Source organism: Cinclus cinclus, chromosome 6 (assembly GCF_963662255.1).
Source record: "Cinclus cinclus chromosome 6, bCinCin1.1, whole genome shotgun sequence".
NCBI classification, from domain to species: Eukaryota; Metazoa; Chordata; class Aves; order Passeriformes; family Cinclidae; genus Cinclus; species Cinclus cinclus.
In genome coordinates this window covers 36,190,082-36,212,965 of record NC_085051.1, presented here as the reverse complement: position 1 = coordinate 36,212,965, position 22,884 = coordinate 36,190,082, and the positions used below count along the sequence as shown (strand labels likewise).

Genomic DNA, 22,884 nt, shown 5'->3' with positions numbered 1-22,884 from the left:
CAAGGAGGAGGGGGATGGACAACTGTTCACATTTAGTAGAGGAAGAAAAGAACAGAGAAGGCGTGAATGAGTATTAGAGGGTAATGAAGAGGAAAATAAGTACAGAGAAAGGAGAAAAGGGGGGAAGGCAGTGGGAATGGAAGAAGGAAGGAAGCGAAAGGAGTAGGCACAAGGGAATGAGGAAGGAAGAGAGGAGCAGGGAAGCTCCCCTTCCTGCCTTCCTCTCTCCCTAGAGAGCCGTGACCAGCTGGCAGCCTCGTACAGCAGGCTCAGACCCTCCCATCGCTCAGGCCTTCATCACCTGTCTGGGACCAGGCACTCCGCTCCCTGCCCTTCCCGCCTGCCCTCCGTGGCGCGGCGGGGCCGAAGGGGCCGGGCGGGGGGCGCGGGGCCGGTGCCCGCTCCCCACGCGGCCCCAACCCTCCGAACTGGTTACAGCCAGCGGCCGCCGCGCCGGCTCGCCGGGCTGCAGCCGCCTCCTCCCCCCGCTCCCCTTCCGCCTGCCGGGCCGGCCGCCCCGCTTCAGGCCGGGCCGGCTCCCGCGGGACCGCATTCCTCCCCTCACCTCGCGCCGTCGGGATCCGGCTCCTCGGCGGCGGCGGCGGGAGCGGCAGCATTCCCGGGACGCTCTCTCCGCGCCGGCGCCCCCGGCGGCTTCTCCTCCCCGCGGGGCTCTCTCCGCTCTCCGGCCCGCAGCTCCCGAGCGCTCCCGGCCGCCGCAGCCCCGTCCCGCCTCTCCGCTCTCTCCCCGGCGCTCAGTAATGGCGGCCACCGAGCCTCCCCGGCTCTCGCTTCGCTGACGGAGTCTCTCTCTCCCCCTAACTTTACCTCAGCAGCTTCCCTCCCCTCCCCCCTCCCTCCCGCCGCCGCGGCTCAGCGCGCGCCCGCCCGGCCAGCTGCGCGTGCGCGGGAAAGAGCCTCTTCCTGCTACCGCTGGATTCCCTGGGAAGCCTGGGAGGGCGCGCGCGGCCGGCACCCAGCTGCGCGCGCACGCGCGTCGCCCCGCCTCCCCCCTCCTCCCGGGCCCGGCCGGGGGCGCGCGCGGCGCGCCCCCGCTCGTGCCCTGGTGGCCGCACGGGTAACGCGGGGAGCCGGGAGTCTTGTAGACGAGGGTTCGAGTCCCGCCTCGGGCAGCGGCGCCGCAGCGTGAGTGCCTCCGGGGTGTGCAGGCGGCCACGGGCTTAATCCCGGGCCACCGGCTCTGTCTGGTGGTGGCCAGCCTAAACTGGGGCCTACCCTGAGCCTACAGCCAGCAGCGATGCCTCCAAGGGAGGAAATTGGCGGTTGACTGGGATGGAAGGATGCCAAATGCCAAAAAGATGCCAAAATGCTGCTTTGGTCAACCCTCTGAGCCAGCTCCTCTCCTGCCTGGCCTGCTGTAGCTTTTCACAACATTTCCCAGGTTTGGCCAATGTAATACAGCGCTTCTTTCGTTTGTTAATCATTAAAAAGAGAAAGAGCACTGCAGTAGGGCCGCTTGCAGCCAGCAGATGGGACACACATCTTTGTGGGACAACACGTAGGACATTCCTTCACAGGGCACACCGGGCCATGGACACCTTGGGACTCCCTGTAGGACATTCCTTCACAGGGCACACCGGGCCATGGACACCTTGGGACTCCCTGTAGGACATTCCTTCACAGGGCACACCGGGCCATGGACACCTTGGGACTCCCTGTAGGACATTCCTTCACAGGGCACACCGGGCCATGGACACCTTGGGACTCCCTGTAGGACGTTCCTTCACAGGACACACCGGGCCATGGACACCTTGGGACTCCCTGTAGGACATTCCTTCACAGGGCACACCGGGCCATGGACACCTTGGCAGTCAGGTTAAGAACTCAAGGCAGCACAGGCACTTGGAGGGGTCCCCACATGGCTTGCAGGAGATGAATTCCCCTCCCACTCTCAGAGCCCTCTAGGGCTGTACTTAAACCCCAACCCCACAGGGATGGGGTTGAGGAGCTTCGTGCTCCTGCCTCTGGAGCTGGGTTTCCTCAGGCAGTGACAGGTGAGGCACGGCACATATAAAAGAGCTAAAAGTTGGTCCTAATCTATCCACCACAGGGAACAGGACATCTGTGGTCATCATGCACATACATCTTATTTCTGTGCACACAGAAATGCATATTCTGTGCATCATTTCTTACTAAAGATCGTTTATATGTATGCATACAAAGGGACAAATTAATATTTTACTAGCAACCTCTTTCTTGGCACAGTCCAAGTTTTGACTGTTATATTTGTAATCATAATATTTAATAACAATATGGTTAATTCTGTGCAGTTTGACGTACTGTATGCACATCTTAAAGTTTTACATCTGAAAATTAAAAGATTTACAACATTAGATCATTTCTAAAGACATATTGCCTGTAAACTTGAATTTTTGAGAAAATTCTAACTAGCTAAAACTTTTTGTGTTAAATTTGACTGAACAGCCTAGGATGGACACTGCCTTACATGAAAATATTTGTAGAAATACTCATCTTATGTAGGCCCACATTAAGAAAATGTAAAATTATTTGACATTGTAATTGCAGCATTTGCTCAAGAATTTTTGCAGTCACATCCTAATATACAAAAATAAAGAAAGGACAAAAAAAAATAAAGCAAGCTAAACAAACATAAAACCAGAACTTAATTTTAATTTGAATTACCTGATTTTGAGTTTTGTGAGGGGGGAGGTGTTACATTGGAATAACCAAGATACCTTGGAGTATTAAATTCCTATTTCACATTTCCAGAATCAAAAGCTTATATTCATAGAACAGCGACAACTTTTGAGATTTCTTATCTTAACACAAATTTAAAGGAAATCTGTATCCTTCTGAATCTCTGCTTAGGTATTAATTACCATAAACAGTTAATATTAGAGAATTTTGGTAGGAGATCTCTCATGTAGGAATTGACTGTAGATTGATCCTGATTTTAGTTTAAATAAAAACTCAGCAAGGTTTATAGGCTTGGGGATAGCAGGAAGTTTTTCCCAGCAAGCTCAACCCTGAAGTGTGCAAGGCCAGCAAGAAGTGCCTCAGTTGGAAATAGCTGGCAGGATCACTGGCTGCAGGGAGTGTGGAGGGACCCTCCTCACAAGGATGCACAGCAGCCAGACAAAAGGCAGCAGGCACCAGTGGTGTCCTGTGATGTTACCCTGGTAAGACACACCACCAGCTCCAAAAGCACTCCTTGTTGGAAGAAAAAACAAACAGGTTTTCAGGCAGAATTAGATCAGCTAATTCTTCTTCCTCTGATCCTAAATAGTCCTCCAAAAATTAATATAACACAGGAAGACTGTAAAGCCAGAAATTGATTTTCATATAGATTTCCTCACGTCAGAACATCACAATCAGAGAAAAGTGCTGTGCAGAAACTCACTTTGCTTGTGGCATTCCAGGAAGCATGCAAAATTCTGTCAGGCTGCAGTAGGCAACTTGCTATGGTATTGCAGAGCTTATTAAGCTCCTTGATTTTGCATAAAGCTACAAAAAGTCCATAATTATGTCCAATGAACCAAAAAGCAGGGTTCTAAGCAGATTAGTGGCACAGTGGTTTTGCTAGGCTCTATGAACTTTACAACTTTGCAGTTTAATGTTAACTATAAGGTAGAGATACACCCATAGATCATTTCAGATGCATATTAAAAAGACATGCAAGGTTTATAAAGTTTCAAAGGAAAAGTGATGAGAAATTGCAAATACATGAGAAAACAGGTCATTTCATGCCATTATGAGAGCATAATATTTAGATTTTTAGGGCCACTTAAAGATTTCATGTCCCTAATGAAGGAGTAAGATAAATGAAAGCAACTCTAATAAGGTATTTTAATATAAAATTATATATAAATTGTTCAGAAATATTTGTGAATATTTGTCAGAAAAAATCTTTAAAAAAGCCCTTTCAGTGACTGACTAGAATACAGGGAGCACAGTAACTCAGAGAAGGCATAAAAATAAACTATAATAATAAAAAACTATTAATAATTTACGTAGGTTAGTGTTTTGTAAATTATACAGAAAGTCAGTTCAAAGAAATATTTTAGTAAACCTTCAGAACTCAGAAGAAGGTCATTAATGGTTTGCAACATTTGTTATTTATAATGACTATTGTTACTTGAGCCTTTCCCTGTAGCAGATTTCCCCTTAGAAATATCCTCCTACTTCGAGGGCTGATTGTAAACAAATATAAAGTAAGCACTTGGTATAGCTCTAGTAGCCTGTACATCAATTTCCTCTGTTTCTGGTGATCTGAAGCCAGATGAGAAGCAAGTGCATATCTCTTCATGGTTCTGGAATTGGTGGATTTCAAACCACAAGTCAGATGAGCAATGCACATACTTCTCATGGGTACAGCATTTTCTTAATTGCCCTCACTCCTCCATCACTGCTTTCATTGCAGCACTTGGAAGTGCAAAACAAGCAATCTTACCAGTGTACTGAACCAAAAATCAATGTGCTGTTGGTGGTTGCAGAACATGAAATCTGCACATATTATTTTACTACAAGCTGCTTTTCAGACCCCTTCCCCAACATCCCTCATTAAACAAGAGAACTGCCAGGCCTGTCTCACTTCAGGGGAGAGGCACTGTTTTGCATAAAGTTTAAGAATCAATGTTACAGCACCTTCTTTGTGAGAATATCTTTGAAAATTGTTCTACTATCTGTGCTCATGTTAATTCATTTTGCATGTAAAAACAACTGTAGAAAGGAAGAGAGGGCAAAATAGAAGCATAAATACTCACACCATCATATGAAATTATTAAGGGGAGCCAGTTTGGTCTCTAATGGGAAGCATTTACTTACTAAGAGGCCCACATCACTGCATAATTCCATGGCATTGAAGGGAAAGCTCACCAGCGTTACTGGTTTTCTGATCATCAGTACACCTGTAAAAAAAAAAAAGGGCAGGTAGAAAACTCACCTTTTTTACCTCTCTCCTTCTCCACCCTTGTTCTAGTTTGGGAGTTTAGATTTTGGGGTTGTGTTTTTTTAAACAAATATTTTATTGATCTTTTAAATATCATACTACATTGATCACCATTTTTTGATTAATTTGGATCATCTACCATTTCAAAGAAACATCAAGAGCATGATCAGTGATTGCAATGAACCTGGCTTATGCAAAATCAAGCATTCATACAATTCACACAATTCACACATTCACTATTTTGTGCTATGAAGGCCTGCTTTTTTCTAAGCCTTGATATCTTCCACTCTGCTGGTATGAACTCCTTGACTTCCAGGGGCTGGAAAATCCCAAATGAGTGCAGAAAGATCTAACGGAGCATGAGAGGGAGACTAAGAAAAAATATGGAATCCATAATTACTCTTCTAAAAGTTAACTGGGAAAGAAAATTAGCCAGGCACCTCACATGTATTCGTTAGTCCAGGAAAAGAAAGAAAAATAAAAACCCAAAACTTCCCGAGTATGTTTAGCACTTACATATACACACACACACACACATACACTCACTCTAATGGAACAAACACTGAAGAGTGATTGCCTAGCTCAGCATAGAGTAGATAGAGAAAGAAATAGAGGATTGTTTGAGTTTGTTATTTTACTTATAATGAGCCACTTTTAGCTCCTGTCCCAAGCCCCTGGCTGGTCTATCCTGGCCTTACAGAAGCCTTGGCCATAGCAGAGCACCGAGCCACTGCTGCACCCTCCCAGCACACCCTTCCCAGCATCCTGTCCAGCCCACAGGGGGTACTGCTGCCAGACTGGTGCCAGTTCCTCTGGGCTTACTGATGATACCTCAATTCAGCACAGGCATCAGTCTGGTGAAGGGAGAGGACAGATTTGTATGAACAGCACCTCTTCTGTTGCGTGCTTGCTTGCTTGTTGAAATCAGTGAGTTGAAGCACTGGGAGCTGCTGAGAAGAGATTACACTTATCACAGGTGAACCAGGAGAGGGCTGTGAGAAGAAGATACCAGAAAAGACTCGTGGGGTCAAGGTCATAAAGAAGGCTTGCTTTTGCTATCACCACGTCTCCCTGTGTGCTTTCAGACAGCTCAGGCTTTTCTGTTTAGAGGCACATTGGTTATAGGAGTACAGGGAGAAGAGAGATTTGAGAGTGAGAAGGTTTTCTTGATTGCTTTCTGCTAAGTAATTAGTATTGATATGTTTTTGTTTCAGATGCCTCAGGGATAATAGAGCTTTAGGAAATGGGTGGATTTCAGTTGCCTGTTTGCTTTACAGCTATAATTGAGAATTTCTTTTTCTGAAAAGGGGGGAAAAAAGGTGCTAAATGTGCCTCAGGAGAGGTGATAGAAAATATTATGACACTAGTCAAGATGATTGCAAACACGGTGAGGCTGAAATGTGTTCAGCTGACCTAACTAAGCATGAATAATACATTGCTTCATTTGACTACAATATTTCTGGTCAGATTCTGAACATAACAAGGTGATTTCAATAACCAAGTTATTGTACTATCAGATAGTAACAGTTTAGATGTTATGAGAAAAATATGCTAAAAGATTTCTAAAGAAATGGTACTAAGCATTGTGTTTTAAAGTAGTCTTTATTTTGGTCAAGCACCTTTCCTTCTCCAATAAAATGTCAGAGACTGTAGCTTTTTAATATCACAAGAAGAGAAGATTCCTCCAAATTGCAAACATCAGAGGACATTTAAAGGCAACAAATGCCAAGGGAAGGAGCAGGGAAGATGTTAATTTTAGCAACAGATTACAATTACAAAGTGATCACACCATTGATTATACTGATTTCTACTATTGCAACTATCCTTTTAAAGGTCTTTTACTTATATAGAAATTATCCTAAATAGCTAATCTAACACACAGGAACAACATTCACCAACTACCAAGCTGCAATAGTTCCAAAACGAATTACAATTATAGGACTCTATGTACTTGTGTCTTCCCTCTCCACATGTAAAGGGAGAGCTAGGAAAATGTATGCAGGAAAGAGCAGCTGAATCTTGCCTTACAGGTAGAGACACAGAATAGGCTTTTCTTTTGTATATGTATCAGAATCCTGGGCAAAAGCAAACAAATACCTCTTCTGGAAATCTACTATTTGTGCACATGTGTTATTTTTTTCACCAAAACTGTATGTAGGTCTTTTTTGTTGTTGTTGTTTTGTTGTTGTTTTGTTTTGTTTTGTTTTGTTTTGTTTTGTTTTCCAGTGTGAAGAACACAGAAAAGCCATTATTTTCCTAATAGATGCTAATTGCCTTCAGTAGATACAGATCTATATTATTTTGCCCAGTGTTATGAATCCAGTATTTAGTCAGTTGAGACTACATCAGGAGAGTTCAAACTGAGCTCATGGTAAGTAAAAAAAAAACCAGTAAACATTTACTTGTAAAACTTAGATTCTAGGTTATGACTCTGAAAATGGGTTCTATAAGCCTATGACAAATACTTTACATGCTACATTAAAACACATATGCATGAAAATAGTTAGTTGAGCAAACGTCTTAAAAGGTGTTGCCAAATAAAAGTCTGAGTTATTATCCACCTACAATAAACAGGAAAAAGATCTTTTGTTGTCATTGTAAAATGAGTTAATGGATTCATATGAACACATTTGAATGCAAATCAAAATTTATTCATGTAATAGAATTTTTGACATTATGGTGTACACATCTCTTTTTTTAAGGCAATTTCTGCCCAAATTTTGAATAAAAAAATGCAAACCCTTTGGATCTAAATCCTTGGTGTGAAAAATGTGCTTTGGAGTTGGACAACAATGAAGAAATACAACTATGGAATATGTCCTCTAGAAACCTATTGTTCTTGCACGTGTTCTATTTTTCCACCAAAAGTGTACGTGGCTCTTTAGCCTGCACGAAGAATGCAGAACAGCCATGTCTTCATAATAGATGATAATTGCCTTGAATAGATGTGCAGTTCTCTCCTTTTGCCCATTTTTGGTATCAATTTCGGATAACAGGCCTATTCTTCCCATTCTCCATACATAGATTTTACACACTGCAGTCAAGACAACTACCCTACAGAGTAGAAACAGCTTAAGTGCATATACATTTATGGGAACTGTCCAAATAAACAACAATGTAGACATTTTTCTAATTTGGTGCCTGAAAAGCATGAAAGTGGCTCTTTCATATGTAAAATCTTGAAATACTTATCACTTACAAAGGTTACATATTCACCTAGCTAACATGACAATCAGTGCTTCCACTGTAAGCTTTTTTCCCTGCATTCCTGCCTTTCCAGTTACACATGCGTGGTCTCACTCTCACAAGGACCATGTCAAATGGTCCAGCAACTGGCTGAAAGGCTCTGCTAGGAAGGTTTTATTGCTGAACAGCTGCTCCCCTCCTTTAGCGTATTCATGAGCCTGCCAACTTCTTCCTTGTCTGACAGTGAATGTGTTGTGCACATGAAAGAGGTGTGGCACTCCTCTCTGTCTCAGAACACGTGAATAGGAGAAAATACGGTGTTTACTAGACACTAGATATCATTATTGCTATTTTGTTTTCTTATAATCTAATCCTTCTTTTCCAAGTTTCGTGTTAATAGGACTGAAAGGAAAACAATCATGTCAAGTGATAGATGTAATAACTAATATGGCATCACATTACTTTTGAAATTAGGGGAATTTTTCTTTTTAGTAAAACAGAAAATCAAACATGTTTCAATCATTCTGCATCCTATGAGATACACCAAGCATTTAAACTGTATTGATAACTTTAACATAGACTTTCTTTCCTATGCAAATAATTTAAATTATAAAAGCTACAATGATTATATCCTGTTAAAAGAGCAAAATGTTTCTAAAAATCAGTTGCTCTTCAACATTCACGTTTCTGAAATTTTGTACACTGTAGCTATAAGGAGAAGTAAGTACATTCCTTGAATTCCTCCTCACAAAAGTCATCTCTTCTCCTAGGATGCTCTTTGAATTTTTTTTTTGCCTGGCAAACAAATCAGATTTTTTAACAAAAAAAGAGTAAAGTTATTCAGGAAGTGGTTTACAGGCTGAAAAATTTTAATAAATATTATTTGCTCATAAAATATATGGAAGGAATTTCAGAATTGCTAAATGTAATTTAATACAGTCCAGAATTAAAGTGATTAATATTTTATAGAAATGTCTGTATTTCGAGACACATTAATCACACAGATTGCATTCAGAAAACTGACTGGTTGGTTTTGCGCTTTGCTTTAAAAAAGAACATTTATTCTCACTTTTCTAGAAGTATCATTTTAGCTTTGTCTGAAAAATAAAAATAACAGTTCATTTCTATTTCAAGTGAAATGCATTACCTGAAAGAATATTAAAGAGTTCATGGGACAGCTAGTGGTTGTCATGTTTCAGAAGCTTGCCAGCAGCAGGGCAGGCCATTTTTGCTGAGAAATGCCCTACAGGAACCCATTAGTGTCCTTAGTCTTAACCAGGTTCAACTAAGTCTGCTGTTTAGTCAGTGAGATGTTTGCCAATATCTCCACTAGGAGCCAAATTTCTCCCATGATGCACATATATGATTCATTAATATAATAAGATGCAAGCAGTGTGTGGCAAATAAGCCCTAGCAGAGCTAAGCCAAACCTACATCTAGAATACAGATAAAAGAAGAGCTCTTTCCCAGGTTCTTACAAGGTTTCGCCACCTTACATTGGGGTGTGCAAGCCATTGTGGCCAACAATGGGGAAAACCAACTCTTTTTCCACTGTCAAAATCCCTTTCTCCACTAGGAGAGGTAACTAGATTCTCTGGCATTTGCACCTTTGTACATCACACAAATTGCTGAATCTGCCTCAGGCTTTTAAAATTCCTTCCAAGAGTGCTCTGCAGAAGTTACAATTTCTGGTCATGAAATGGAAGTATGTACCAGTTTTGCCATTAAATTGCTTTGTGGAATCAACAAAATGCTTAGGACCAGATTCCAAAAATATTAGTACATATACAAAGGAGGACACAAACACATGCAGAAACCCCCTCTCAACCCACTGTTGTCAGATCACTCTGTGTTGTACTGGCCAGGGAATTTCCTTAGGGGTAAGAAATCCTGGCCCTCTCTTCCAGTGCTGCAAACTATTTCAGCCCTTTTATATTTCTCTAGCAATTGTCTATCATAGGATAGATGGAAGACCAGTGTTTCAGCATCCTCCAGTCCAGCTACTGTTCCAGGTACAGTATCAGACTCTTCTTTACTCTCTTAGTAATCATGTGAATCTTTCCTTCCATTTTGCCCAGTGGCACAGCTTCTTCAGAAACACTTTCCTCCTTTTATTGTTTATTTCTTGTTCTTTCCAAAAATAAAGAAGTTTGAATTTTCAGCATCTATAGAGAAAAGGTGAAGACCACATTGAACATATCCTTTACTCTGTTCTCCTACATGACTTTCTGCAGCAATCAGGCATAGCCACTTCCAAGGTGGCTTCCCAAACTTCCTTTGGGCATCTTTACATCACTTTCCATTCCCCAGATTGTGGTTTGAATAGCAAAGCTCCCTGAATTGCTAAAGGGAGTCTGAGCATCTAGCCTAGTTTTGAATCCCATTTTTAGCACTAGGTGCCTTAAACTTATAAGCTGTACACCTCATTTATAGGTACTTCTGCCTTTTACTATAAATACTTCATTTTTACAGCTCAGATTTTTAGCTCAGATCCACAAACAAATTGAAATGCAATCTCTCAGGTTATTGTCATAATTTCAGATCTGTAAAAGGCCTAGAAACCATCAGAAAAATGCACAGTACTCTTGGTATCATTGATTTTCTTTAAGATAATGGGTCTGAACATCCCTAAGTGTTATCTTTCTACATGTTGATTAGTCTTTTGAGCCAAGTTCAACATGTGAAGTTTGAGTATGTAGACCATATATTTCAGTGACTACAAGGCCACAGCTTCTCCCCATGTGATGGGTAGGAGAAAATTACATTAAAAGAAATAACATCTGCCATTATTTTTCTGAGCTTTACTTTTTCTGACATGCACTTCAATTCCAGGTAGACATTTAATGATTTAGTAGGTAGATAAAGTGACTTTATTAGGATATGCCATATGAAAAAAATGTTTTAAATTTCTATTTGTACATGAGGTCTATAGTAAATAATACATTATATTACATTACATACTAATACATTAGAGACCCCAAAAAATGCAAAAAAGTTGTATCTTCTGGTTCCATCTATTACAAAGGAGCCATGACTTAAACCTACGTGTTAAGTATTTTCACAGTACCATCAGACATCACCTTGTAAATGACCATGAGACCATCCCTGTCATAATATCTAGTCAATTTGGGCTAAACTATCATTTCATTGGAAAAGATCAGATGTTACTGTGGATGAGTAAAATAAAGCTATGTTCCAAAATTCTCCAAACAAATTTTAAACATTTTTCAACAAGTATTTCTTCAAAATGCTAATAAAATTCAGATTTCTAGGAAGATTGCTAAAGTCCTTCAAGGATCTATGCTGAGCAAAGAAAAATTACCTTTCTAAAGAATAAACATATCAGAAAAGGAATTTTTATTCCTGTTTTTTATCATCTCCAAAAATTATACAAGCCTCTAATACCACATTCTGATGCTGTCAATTCTAGCAGGTTTTACCCAGTATTTGACATTGACATAGTTTTCATAACTTTATTTTCAAAAATAGAAATAGTGAATGTCTCAAAAAAGAAGAAAAAAAACTGGCTCAAGCATAATCTGCCAAAGATGGCAGTGCAGAAGTATACAGAAAAGAGCAAAACACTTACCTGAAACTTTATTTGAACTCTAAGTAGGACAGTGTCCTTTAATTTGTCAAAAAAAAGTGGTTCACACAGGAACTTACTATCTTCTCCTCATAATCTGCCAGGTAAATAGTAAGAAACATTTTCTGCTGTCTGTGGATTCCTAGAAAAAAGTGCATATTCCTTTTGCATGAGGACTTTCAGCCATGATGTAGAAATGTGACCTTTTTTGCTCCTACTTATGTTTTTTATCCAATAATTGTTAAAGTCTCCTATCAGTACAAAATGCTCAGTTGCAGCTTTAGAGAGCATTTCACCTGGGATTCAGGAAACTGGGTATTTTTAAGTTCAAATAGTTTTTTCATGCAGTCCCATGGCCTGGCAGTAGGGCTCTGTCCATGACCTACTGTCACAGCAATATTTGTCATGTTGAATTCTTCAGTCTACTAAGCCTGGATTGAAGGGAACCTCAAGGTGCTCAATTGACAAGGCTAAGGAGACTCTGGCCTTGTTCCAGGCACTCCCTGGAAGGCAGCAACCAATGGCTTCCCCTTCTTCCAGAAGCTACCTGAGGTCAAACAAGCCCCTGCACAAGCTAGAACTCTTCCACAAAAGTAGAAAAACTACAGAGCTTGCAACAGATCATGGAGTCAGTGACACTCCTGTTTTACTCTTCCATCCCCAAAGTAATCTTGACAAGTCTCTGTGGCAGGGATAGCAAAGAGAGGTACAAAGTTGCCTTTGGGGCACCTTAGGATTCCTTCATGCCAAAGGTACCCTTAATAGCGCATTTAGAAATGCATTGGAGATACTTCATGTCATTTTAACACGTACTGGGAATCTGTCAGGAGGATGTGGGAATTGCATCTGAAAGGTCAAAAGACCTAAACCATTCTTTTTTAATCAGGAGTTCCTTACCTGGCAAGAGGTGACTTAGAAAAAGGATCAAGGTTCAGGGCAAATAATGTCTGAATACAAGCTTCAGTGCACTTGTCTAAGGTAATCTTTGTACAGGCAGGGAACTACCCTTTATTATCCACTCTAGCTGACCCTGCTTTAAGCAGTACATTGTTCCAGACAAGATGTAGACATCCCTTCCAGACTGCATGATTCTCCAATTTTACAAATATGCATCACTATAATAGCATTGCTAGCTCATCTGAACTCATGTTTATAATGGAAGTACTAGAAAATCTATATACCTGTTCAGAACTTGCATTCTAAATCAAAAAGGCTTTGGAAATACATTGCAAGCTTGGACAAAAGTTTAGAAACCCTGTTTTGCCCTGTATGTTTTACTTCACCATCAGAATAAGACCTGTCTTGTCTGTGCTATTTGTTTGCACTGGAGAAGACTTGTATAGTAAAGGACCCCTTAGTCTAGTAATTAAGAGAATTCTCAAGTAATCAAGAGAATAGTTATTACAGGTTGCTGATGTTTCTATTTTAGTAATCCATTCATTTGGTGTGGTGTCTGTACTATGAAAGGAGCTGAAAACAAATAATAGTGTTCTCTGGTCTTAAGTCAATGAATCTGGACAATACAATTCAACATCAAAAGATTCTCAGCAATGAGCCACAAGTGCTGAATCAGTTGTTGCAGGAGACTAGAGCAAGTGTTTCTCTGTTGATTTTTACATCCAAAGTTCACCCTGTCAGAATCGTATCTCAAGCTTTCATTTCCAGAAAAGAATGAAAATGGAACACAGTGCAAATAGGAAATCACCTAAAAGAACAAAAGGTTTCTTTTGTGACTAAGCATGAAAATAGTGGCAATAAATATCTACAACAGACTAGTCCTGCAAAGACTTGACAGTCCATGCCAGCTGGAGACTTTGCTTCACAGCAGAGTTATGGAATTTCACACTCTACTTTGATTTATTCATGCAAAAATGACTAACATTACCATTTCACCACAGGACTTCATTGTATTTTACTGCAGATATTTATATTCATTTAGCTTTGTTCATTATTGTGACAGTGTAACGTATACTTTTGAATATATTAATCACAGCTGTAATGGGACATAAAGGAAAGAGAATATGTTCCTGTAATAATGTACTGGAAGTTTAATTTCAATTTAATATGCTCTAAAATCAGACAAATTATAGATACAAAGCATTTAATTAAACTGATTACTCTGGCTATACCCATTCTATCTCTTTTAACAGCACACAGATGCACATATCATTTGCCAGACTCAGTCCAGTGCCCTGGCCTTGGAAAAGCCCATAATGATGCCCATCTCATGATTTGGAAGGAGCACCATGAACTGTCCCACAGGTCTTTGCAATCTACAAACACAAGCTTTTATACTATGCAAGGTTCAGTAAACTCTGCTGCTGTGGATATTGTTGTGGTAAGAATAAGGATAACCTTTATTTTGTGTTAAGAGGAAGAAAATTTGACAGAAAATAAACCCCCTCGTGTTCCAGCTGGTCCTCAGATGTCAGAGTGGCTGGGTGTCACTGGGCTTATATTCCGAGTGATAGCAAATTCAACACTAAGCAACAGGAACGGAGAGCCAGTGTGGCACTGTGTCTGGTCATGTTCAGTAAGAACCACCACGGTTATGGATTCACAAATAGTGCAATGCAAACTAAGCCTGGTCATGCCCAAAGGACTCTCACAGCTGGACTAGAAGTCCAGTCACATTCAATATCTCTCACGTCCAGGTGCAGTTTATTGAGCAGCAGAAATGCAGGTTCTTACTGTATTGCTGGTAATACACTCTCTGCAGAAGCTCACATGAATACATGAAATTTAAATAAAAGAGACAGTGAGAAATATATTAAATTGCAGAATGGCTATATAGTACTGTAAATTTGACCACAAACACAAGCTTGCCTTCTGAATTTCCTGAAGAAGCACTCAGTATAGCCAAGTGTTCAGGTCCCAGCCAATGAATATAGGCATCCCTATGGGAAAGAAAATAGGTACAGCCCAATCAATTATCCCAGGACAAAAAGGTGGAGCCCGTTTTGTTCCTCTTCCCCACTGAAGCTGTATTTATATTGTTTTCTTTGAGGGAGGAGAAAATGTGAAGTTGCAATTGATGTAATTTCATGTTTAGGTGGACTGTTAGTGGCTTTAGTCACACATAAAAAGCATATACAAGTTTTTACTTCATTTACATATGGAGGGCATGAAAAGTAACATGTATTTTTCAGTTATTGAAGCAAAATTCAGCACTTGATCATTCCTTTGATACCATTACTGGTATTGTTTTAAACAGAGTATGACTGCAATACCCCCATGCTGATCCACCCTTTATTTCATGCCTTTATTTCAGAGTGATACACCAAGCTCCTTCAGTGTTCCTACCCCTAAAGTATGCAAACAGTTTGTCCCTGGCAAACTATAGCCAACACATGCACTCCTTTTTATCAAACTTTGTTATTTGGTATTTTCCCAACAGATATCTCCTGTGATTGCCCCAGTGTGCTTTATATGATCTAGATAGCTTTTTTGTTGTCCTTCACACTCCATCCTGAAACTGAGGTTCAGCTAACCCACATTAGGGCTATTCTCCATCTCCATCAGATATCTAGGCAAAGGGGAGAGATCCAGCATGCCCTACCTGATCCGTACCCATGCACAGGAGAAGAGCAGACCTACCTCTCTCTGTATACCAGGCTTTAGTCCAAAGTAGTCTCACCTTTGCAGAGGGCCAGGCATGAACACAAGAAGATAGAATGAACCATACTGCACTCCAACCTTGCCATGCCCAGAAGTCTTTGTTAGCTAGTTCTGAGGCTGGACAAGTGTTAAACTTCCTCTCTGCAGAAAAACTGAGGAACATACTTTTGCATTTTACTACTTTAAAAAGGTACAACTACAGCCAAGTTAGCAAGCCAGTACAGGATGTCTGCACAGTATGCCTCAGTGTTTTCTCACTTTCAAGTGGCTCAAGTGCCATGAGCAGCTATACTAATCAAGTTCACCTTCTCCTATCCAGGTATTCTGCTCCTTTTCACCACACATAAGGTGACACTCCTTTCATGACAGACATTCCTGATTTCAAGTTACCTGCCTGCCCTGCAGATAATACAATTATTGAACTATGTAATATATGACCCTAACTAGTCAGTCAGGATCCACACACCAATTTACCAACAACACTGCCTTCCCAAACTTCCTTGTTCTCAGAGGGTACACATTTGTGTACTAATGGAGTGCTTTACCAAGGACCTGGCAGAATGAGGAGCTAGGACACAAGTGGGTGGGACACAGCCCTTATCTAAGCCTGCCACATAACCCTGCTGTTGTCCCTTTGCCTGAGATCCCTTCCACAGAAAGAATGCAGAAGTTGACAATTTGTCCTGTTGTCCCAATGAGTGGCAGGAAAAGCCTTTCTCCTTCCTAGAGCTATCAGATATTTCACAGTCATACCTTTCTTAACTATAAAGCTGTCAATGCAGAGAAGTGACCAGAATGTGACAAAAATCATGAGTAGATAATCCTCAGGGGAAATGATACTGACGTGTGTGTGCCTCAACAAGTCCATGAGTCGAGCCAAAGCCAGAAGAGGGAGGTGCCAGAGAGATTGCTTAGGGTGGGGAAGAACTGATCAGAACCAGAACATACCATGTAATCATAACAGAGTTCTGCCAGGTAATTGTTTACCAATCTGAATGGTGTGTTTGCCGTCAGCAGTTACATAGAACAATTTGAACGTGCTGCCATGGCAGCTAATCCAGGCTGGTACAGAAAGCGGAAGGAAGATTGCATGTACAAGTCATTTGCAGATGCCTGGGAAGGTCTATATCCCTTGAGAAAGAAATGCCGTCCAATATTGTCTTCATAAACTAACTGGACTCAAAGGTATGCTAAGTTTGCTGATGAAACAAAGTTAGGAGGAGCTCTTGACTCCCTCAAAGGTAGGTGGTCTCTTCAGTGAGGTCTAAACAAATCAGAGGGCTGGGCAATCACCAACCACATGAAATTGAACAAGGGCAAGTGCTGGATTCTGCACCTGGGATGGGACAACCCTGGAAGTACAAACAAACTGGGAAACGAGAGGCTGGAGAGCAGCTCCACAGAAAGGGATGTGGAGGGTCCTGGCTGATGGCAGGATGAATCTGAGCCAGCAGTGCCCTGGCAGCCAGGAGGGCCAACCCTGTCCTGGGGTGCATCAGGCACAGCATCACCAGCCGGGCAAGGGAGTTGCCTGAGCTGGGGCAGCCTCACTTTGAATATTGTGTCCAATTTTGGGTGCTACATTATAAGAAGGACATTAGATTGGATAGAATAAAAAGTATATTAGAGAGCATCAAAATGAGGGCTACAAAGATGGTGAAGAGTCTAGAGAGGGAACATACAAGGAGCATCACGAAGGTCATTTGGAAAAATGAAAAAAAAATGTTGCTAAAAATGTAGCATGACTTTTGCATGATTGCTAAAACAAGTCTTACCACAAACTTCAGGTCAGACTTGTCTATCTCTTGCTGAGTGCCTGCTGATACCTGTTCAAACTGGGCTTTAAGTTGTGGATGTCAGCTGGACAGTAGGAAGAGTGCACATCTGGTGCTGAGAAAGGACAGATTATTTTGCTTTTCTGCTCTCATTCCTCATCATGGGAATGATTTGTGTTTGCCAGAAAGAACTGGCAAAGGTAATGAAGTGTTAGCTTGAAGTGAAATAACACAGGAACCCATAGCAGAATGCTGTTCAATCACAATTGGAACCAGAAAGACCTTCAGAATAACTATTTTGTTTGAAGAAAGCCATGTGAATTTCTCGTCTACATGATAGGCAGAGATGTAGCAGAGCTCCAGATAAAAACAAATTTCTAGTCTCTGCTGATATTATACACACAAGGTATCAAAGACACACCACCAAGAAAATCATGGTATTATGTGAAACCAATCCATATAAATCTTGTATATATCCTTCCTGGGATTAGTAAAAGGGTATGTGGTATGTCTAATGTATTGCTGAATTGAATATTCTTTTATATTTATTCACTAGCAGACAGGTAGAGCACACTGAATTTATAAACTGAATTTTGCTTTTCAGGCTTGTGAGTTCATAATATGTGTGTAAGATACGTCCACTGTAAATATACTGGAAACAAACTTGCAACATGTCTTACAAATATGGCTTTGAAGTTAAGAAAAATATGGAACAAAATTGCACCTTTTTCAAGTTTATCATTATCAATTTTCACCAAAGTTTTCTAGAAAAGGATATGATTAATTAATTCCAAAAACTGATATGGCTCAGCTGTACAACATTCTGCTTAGTAACAGTTATGGTTGGGGTGTGGGGCAGCTGGTTCTTCAGATACTGTTATAATCAGGTAACATATTTATAACAGTATAAGTAGTACTTTTTGTAGGCTAGCTCTAAATAGCTGGCAATTGACACAGTAAACTCTTGAAGATGATCTTGAAATTTCCTTGAAGCTGGCTCTATCAGGGAGAAAAATGTTTGACACAAAGGGAGGGTTCAGAGAGGGGCTAGAGATCAGAAACTAAATGCAAGATGAGCAATGGTTGGTGCAGGAATCCTCCAGAAAAGTTAAATGCTGCATTTGCTGGCCTGCTCCTCTGCTTGATTCCTACCTTTTCCCTGAAAAGCCCCTGAGTTTTCCCATGTTTTCTATTGCAAAGACAGAAACCCCCCGTAGATTCTGCTTGCAGACTCTTAGTAACTTTGTTCTGGTTGCATTTGCAGTACTTATGTTGTGATAGAAGATAGCAGGAAAATTAAAAGCAGAGGAGAGACCAACCCTTTGGATAGGGTATTGTAGATTCAGGACCTTAATTTTCTTTCTTCTAAGGAAAACATTTTGTTTTTCAGATGCAGTACTTGATTCTATTCTACTGAAATAAACTCTCACAAATATAAGTATTAAAACAACATTGTACTTAGAGCCACACTACCTGAGCAGAATAGTTTTTTCTCTACAACATCCTTAATTTTATCATTATGTTCACTGTTTCCGGTTGAGTTTTAATTTTTGGTCAGATTAGAAAGTTTGATACAAAGTATTTTCGATTTAAATGGATTTCTATGACATTATAAAATAATTTGCTCTGAGTCTTGGTTGTGAAAGTCTTAGGTACTTCCCTTGAGAAATTTTTAGTATCCTTCCAAATAATCTATCAATAGGATGTTCTTAATAAAGATGATCATTTATTCTCTTCTAGAGATTTCTTTCTAAGTTCTTCATTCAAGATGTTTCCAGAAGAGAAAGAAAGCTTTTAAAGCAGCTACTCCCGCAGCACAATATTTATTATGACTAATATGCATCTCGTGCTCTGAATGATAAAGAAGCAATTGCACAGTGGTTTGCTCTTTTCTTCTAAAAATATTTACCATGTTTTATTTCTAGTCACCTGTCTCTTTTGATAATACTCAAACTAATGACAATGGTAACCAACTACCCCCACTGACTTCCACCAGATACTTTTCTGGTGATGATAAAAATTATGCATATTTCCAGTTATCTAATTTAATATATATTTTTACTCTCTGTATTACCACAACACTTCTTTTATTCATATGAACACTTTTTTTACTGTCGTTTTTATTAGATTCTGATGCCCCCCCCCAATAGAGTGCCGCTGTATTTACATTCCAAAATGTATGTAAATTTACATGCAGAAGATACACAGAATACATATCCCAGGGACATCAGAGGATTGTATTCAAATAAACTTTTCTTCATTCTAGGGGGGAAAAAATAGAACAACAAAATCATTAAAAGGTCCTTCAGGCAGATAAGTGTCTTCAAATTATATTAATAGATAAAATTTGCATTGTTTTACTCAAGTGCAATCTATTTACAAAGTATTAAATTCTTCAGTTAAATAAAAGGTCTGTGAAAGATGGTATGTGTCTCTTCAGCCCTATATGACACATTTACTTCCACAGGAAGAAAATACAAACTAGTACAGTTTATTTTTGTCATCACACTGCAGACAGGACAGGTGCCCTGAGCTTGGATCTCTGGTGAGAAGGACGTTCTCCCTCTTTGCTGCCAAGGGTGGCCCACCATGGGTTGTACTCTGCCCCTGGAAGTCTGCTGCTACAGCTGGGTGATCTGGCCTCACAAAAAGGGCTGCACATTCTGGCATTCAGACCATGACAGTATCATCACACAGACTGAAGCTAAAGCTCTCTTAATGCTTCCATCTTGCCTTGCCAGGAGGGACGACTCAGGCACGGGTGGGGAAGATTCCAAGCTCAAAACCAGTGCAACACACACCTGCTGCTATAGGCTCAAGCACCAAGGAGCAGTGGACTTTGGCTCAGACATAGCTAATATCAGAAGTAAAGAGCAGTTACTGGGACTGCTGCCTGCTGTCATACCTTATCTGTATGGTCTGTCCCTCATTACTTACACTCAGCCTCCTAGCTGAGCACCTGTAGGGTGAGTTGGGCCAGCTTACTGCTTTAGCAGATGTCTGACACTCCTAAAGCAAGACCTAAGCACAAAACAACTAAAATACTGACAAAGTATTGGACTGTACTAAGTCACTTTTCAGCCTAGATTTCATATGAAGGATGGGGTGGAAATATATGGGGCAGGGAGACAAAACAGGGCTGTTGTTTCTAGCGTGGGGCTGTAGGTGAACACCTGGTGTGTAACAAGCAGCAGCACCATGAGTGAACCGCACACAGCCTGTTTTCAAAGCACTGCTTTACAAAACCTCATCCCCCTCAAAACAAAATCCTCTACATTCAAAATGACCAGAAGTGAAATAGCAGAAATTTAGAAAAGCTATTAGGCTGAAAAATAACAGAAATGTATTTAAGCAGCAACAAAAGCAGAATCAGAATAATTCAAGGCTTTTATTAAATAAAAAAGTGTATTTAAAGCCAAACTCTCACCCTTGGACAAAGCTGAAGTAGACCTAATAATAATCTGGTAAACAGCAGCTTCCAATGATGCTGAAATTTTCACAATCTGTTGCAACCTAGAGAGTGAATCAGTGAATTTGTATGGTGACATATATTTATTTATGCAAACCACATTTTTGCCTCATTCTCCTGCCTGTGAACCAGTTTTAAAAGGAATGACCAAAAATAACAATAAATGGCATGTGTGAGTATATCTTCTTTCAACATGTAGGTTCTTTCAACCTACACATAGCACTCACAGTGCAAGATGCTCCTGTCTTGGGGTCCTTGATTACATAGGTAAGCTTTCAATCCCAAATATACACTTTTGGGTCACATGCATCCCACCATATTACTCTGAATTTTGATGAAACACCTCAGTTTAGCAATACAAGTCTGGTCACAGCCCTGGAGAAGAAAGCAAAGTTCAGTTTTAAAAACAGACCTGGTAGAAGGTTGTTCTCCAGCTACTTTTTTTTTCCTACTTTTTGATTATTCAGAATATTTCTTGTAGAAGCAAAGAGTTGTTACAGAAAGGAGCTCATAATAATTCAGAAGCTTTCAAAAAAGGAGGAAGTGCCTTTCTTCTAGAACTGACAAATTTGGATCATGCAACCTTTTAGCGTTTGATATCATCCTTCAGAGCAGTCTTTGTTCTGGAGAAAATATTCCATGAGCACTGAATATTTTAAGATACTTCTAAAACAAAATAAAAATAAGTAACTGTTGAAATTTGATACAAGCTCTGGAGCCACAGAAAAACAAACAAAAACATTACTTCAATTCATGTTTACATTCCTTTGGTGGCAGGATAAAGAAACTCTCTTACACATGCATTGTTTGCCTTTTATTTCTAAACAAAGAAATCTTTAGATCCCAAAAATTATACCCCTTGGAAGATGTCCTTGTACTTTTTCACCACAGTGGCTGCCCACTATGATTGTCAACAGCATCAGAGCCTGAGTCACTAGATCCAGGAACACACTCCTGGCAGAAGGTCCTTGACTCATCTCCCACAGAAAGCCAGAGGTGACCTTCACCCATGAGTTCCCCCATAGATGACTGCTCTTCGGGACCATTCCACCAACTTCTACCTGGGCAAATCTCCCACAGATTTCCAGTAGACAGTGTTTTATCTGCATAAGCACTTCAGGCCCAGGGTCTGGATACCAGTACAAGGATACCATTATTCACAGTGAACACTGACCAGTCATCACTCACGAGTTCTCAGTGTGTCTTTCATTATGATGTCCAGGCAGCAAGTCCAAGATCAACAAAGGTATTTGCTTGCCATTCAGTTTTGCTGGTAACATCCTATGAAATATTTATTCTAGTTCCACTAACAAAACACATCTTAAAGAAAAATTGTGTATAGTAGAAACTTTGCTGACATAAAGGATTAATTTATAGGCACAGATAACGTTTTATGAAGGGTTTATGACTTTGGGGAAGATTTGATCCCAGGAGAGGTGCATGAGTGCATTAGTTTGCTTTTGGGAACTACAATCCCAAACTCTTCAGCTTTATGCTGCAAGGCCAGGTGATGTGAGTGGGAATGATACTGTGATTCAGAACTGCATTATGAGACTTGGGGTCTGTAAGAAAGCATTGCAGACTCTTTCTGTGACAGCCTTGTGTTGTCCTGGTTTGGGGTTAGGCTGCCAAAGAGTGCACTGCAGGTGTCCATACAGCTACATGTCACCACTGATACAGTGATGAATGTCAGCTCTTTGGTATTTCCAGCCCACATCTTACCACCTCCCTTTTGCCCCCTATTCTGCCTGAGCCATGAGCTTTGCATTTTTGTCTTCATGAATGTACTAAACATATAAAAGATTGCAAATAGTCTGAGAGCTTTTTAAGGCTCAAATATAATTAAGGTGGGCTAAGGAATACCCAGTTTATTGGTGCAGACTATATTGTTAAATGAGTTCAATTTCTAAAAAGAGTGACTATGCACACTCATATTTGCTATATGTATCATACTTTTACCAACTATAATATTTGTGAGTAATTCCTTGATGATTAGAACCATTGAAAAACAGAATGGGGGTGGGGAACTATCATAAGCCCAGGTGTAAATTCCCTTGTGACTGTGAGTATAGGCTCTAAGGACAAATTTTGGAGCCTCCTGAGAGGTGTGGCACCTCCTGTCCTGTGAAACCCCCACCACTGAGAAATTGCATATATTTTGTAGTGTTAGGTGTGCAGTAACGCAGAAAACAAAAACCACAATTGTTTTACAAAATGCCTGTATGCCTGCTTCCCAGTTAAATAACAGTACCAGACATGAAAATGCCTTAAAAACTACAATAGTATATTCCACGGTAAACTATTTAAGGTTGAAATACCT

General features: G+C 40.5%; 1 protein-coding gene across 4 annotated transcripts in view; it reads right to left on the bottom strand.

The window, feature by feature from the left end:
- The window catches only part of ARHGAP5 (Rho GTPase activating protein 5), a 49,261-nt gene extending 43,461 nt beyond the window's left edge, over nucleotides 1–5,800 (bottom strand). For 3 of the 4 annotated variants that reach the window (XM_062494694.1, XM_062494697.1, XM_062494698.1), the window contains exons 1-2: nucleotides 5,762–5,800; nucleotides 4,807–4,889 (exon numbers count right to left, since the gene is read on the bottom strand). The gene's annotated coding sequence lies outside the window, so the exon portion shown is untranslated. Of the gene's footprint in view, nucleotides 1–565; nucleotides 646–4,806; nucleotides 4,890–5,761 lie in introns of those variants that run through there. The other variant, XM_062494695.1, reaches the window with a different exon arrangement.
- Between the last annotated feature and the right edge of the window lie 17,084 nt (nucleotides 5,801–22,884).